Source organism: Ursus americanus, chromosome 3 (assembly GCF_024610735.1).
Source record: "Ursus americanus isolate L20-20 chromosome 3, mUrsAme1.1.p, whole genome shotgun sequence".
Classification (NCBI taxonomy): domain Eukaryota; kingdom Metazoa; phylum Chordata; class Mammalia; order Carnivora; family Ursidae; genus Ursus; species Ursus americanus.
The window spans coordinates 98566227-98569422 of NC_142129.1; positions in this window are offsets into that span (position 1 = coordinate 98566227).

Here is a 3196-nt window from a genome sequence, read left to right on the forward strand (position 1 = left end):
AAATTTCAAATTCTTGGTAGGGCATACACCAGAAGATGGTCATATTTGCATTAGTGCTAAATAAATCGTGGAATTTGGGGTATTGGGCAGAGATTGGATTTTTAGGGTAATTTTTCTCTTACAGGCGAGAGACATTATGAGCTCTCCAAATTGTATTCTGAAAAATCCTCATGACTTGTATTTACACAGCACTTTCCTATCAACTCTTTTACTCAAAATAGATTTTTGTTGGCTTCAAACACATCAACCACAGTTTGCTCACTAACATGTCCGAACTCTTCTGTGATTAAAAATAAACCACCACAAACCAAGCAACAGCAAAGCACAGAAACACACAACCAACAAGCTAATGAAGGGATCAAAACCCAACTTACTCAAAGATGATTTTGGAAGTGTGTTAACTTGCATTTCTTAATGAGGCCTGAATGGATTTCCAGTTTATTTCCAGCCCCATTTCTGGTTGGCTAATTATTTTTAGTGAGAGCACCGAGTGGCCACCCATCCATCCTTAGCTGGCTGACCCACCGTGTTTCAGCTTCCAGAAGATAAGGACAGTGAACCTCCCTGCTTTGTCCTTGTCTTTGTTCATTGGTCTGTCCTGTCCCAGATCTTTATGTTTTCCTCCTCTTCTAGGAACCATACTTACTCTATGGAACGTACAATTTTGACCCTTGCTAGACTCTTCCTACTTAACATGTGGTCCCTGAACTGGCCGCCTCTGTGTTTGTAGGAAATGAAAATCTGAGAATCATGACCAGCCCGTGAACTAGTTTCCCAGATGGTTGTGCACACATCATAATTCTGACTGCCTATTTGGGCCGTGGGACTGTTTCTCTCTTTGGCTCCAGGTCCTGATCCTCCTGGGGCCCCACCTCACTACCAGCTCCCACCCTACAGAGACTCCCACTGGGAATTATTTGACAATAGTCTTCACTATCTGATGGTAAGCGGAGAACATCTCAGTGTCTCCTTGTCTTGGATAGGGATGCACTGATGTATTGGTTTTAATTATTGTGTGTGTGTGTTTTTCTCCCTCTAATCGTTTATAAACTCCCTTCAGAACAGAGTGCATTTCTGATTCATCTCTTTCTGATTCATCCCCGGATGGGCCTCAGCTAGCAATACATTACATTTATTAAATTAACGAGTGCAGGTACCTGATGTAGAATGGCTGAGACTTGGGATTTGCATTTGAAAAGTCACTTAAGTGGGGCCTGGAGATCTTTGACAATCACATAGTAAAGTTTGAGAGAGGAAGAGACACTGATCAGAAATACAATGGAACTTGCACTACCGTGGTATCTTCCAGCCCCTCAAAGAGCTACCTGCCAATTGTCTTATGCTATCCTCACTGTATCTCATTTCACCCGCATTTGTAAAATGGGAGGTTGGTACCAAAATCATAATGTTATTGGGAGACATAATTTAGATAATGTATGTAAAGCACATAACAAACTGCTTGACACATGATAAGCGTTCAATAAATATGTATTTCCCCATCCCCATTCTAACTCAGAGGAGCTAAGACATATAAATTGTGGATCTTGGTTATGAATGGAGTATAGAGAATTGACATTTAAGTTTAATTATTTTCTCTCCATCTTTTCTAAAAAGAGAATTTGAGGTAATTTAGAAAATATGAGTATTGGTCTAACAGAAAATAAAATGAAACCTTTTTTTAGTTCAGTCATGATTGTAAATATAAGATTCACCCATGAACAGAAACCTGTCTATAACATTTCTGGAGTTCAAGGGGAGTTGGGAAATGTCTTAAGAAATCACACGTAGAGGGGAGAGTGAAGTGCTGCTTCTATTCTGCCAAGCAAGAGGAAACGAAAGAAGTTTCTTGTGACAATCCTTTAATGGGGTCCCTGAGTCAGACAGTGGAAATGTTTATTTCATAACGACGATCCTGAATAAATATTGAGTGCATAACAATGAAACGTAATTCACTGAAGGTCATTTTCCCCAATTCCCTCCCTCATTTATAAGTACCTCCTCCTCTAAATGAGCTTCCGGTCTCCTTGAGCCTGTGTGGTCCCCTCTGCACAGGGCTCTTTTGCTGGACTGGTGCTGTGGTGACTTATTAGCGACTGATTTATGCATGTTTCTCTGTAGCCTGTGAGGACGAGGACCATCTTGCTAACTTTGGAGTCGTCATAGCTGAGAGGGGTGCCTGGCACAAAGTAGGTGGCCATCAGTGAGTGGACAGGTGAGTGCAGGTCAGGAGCTGTGCTTCTCAGCACTGGCTGTGCGTGAGACTTCTCCAAGGAGCTTTTATATAATACCCACTCCCGTGAACTTCCCCAAGAGTTCCTGATTCGATTGGCTGGGGGTGAAAACCTGCCACAGGTATTTTCATAAACAGCTTGAGTGATTTGATATACACTTGAGGTATCGGAGCTAAGAGCCAATAGGTCAGAGTATATAAATATACTATTCAATTTAATTATGTTATAGCATAATTATAACCAGTTACTACATTATGCTAGGTAGTGCTTAATGAAGAAGGCAATCCTTGTCCTTGAGCAGCTAACAATTTGGTCGCAAGAGCTAGGGTAGTCATTCAATAGCCACACTGCATTGTGACGAGAGAAACACAGTCTATCAGATGTGTGCAGTGTGCCAGGCACCGGGCTCTTTCCAGTGGGCCTTATCTCAATTAACCTCTACAACCACCCAGAAGAAAGGCATTATAATGATTTAATCCGATTTACAAGATAAGAAAGTCGAGGTTAAGTGAATGTGAGAGTTTGGACTCGCCTTCCAATGATCTTAAGATCTGCACTTTTAATTTGGTGGGGGGCGTATAAGATTCTGAGGTTCCGTTTTTAGATTCTAAAGTACCCCTGCAAAGGAAACAAAATATACCAGGGTATGCACTGGAGCTGCTCACAGGGAAGCCTGGTGCCTGCACTGGGTATATCTGGCCTTGAATGAGGGGGGAGCAGCAGGTGTCTGGCTGGCATTAATGGTGGGGCTGGGTGAGGCTTGAGGTGGGGAAACAGATCTTGGCTAGGAGCACTGAGCTGGAACCTTCCTCATTTTACTAACATGGGAATTGAGGGGTCAGAGCTTAAGAACTTTGGTCTAGGATACCTAACTTCAATCAGTAGGAACCAGGATGTCCATCCAGGTGGGCTCTGTCCTCTTGCTTCCCTGCTTGGATGGCCCTCAACCATGTCAAGGACACTCT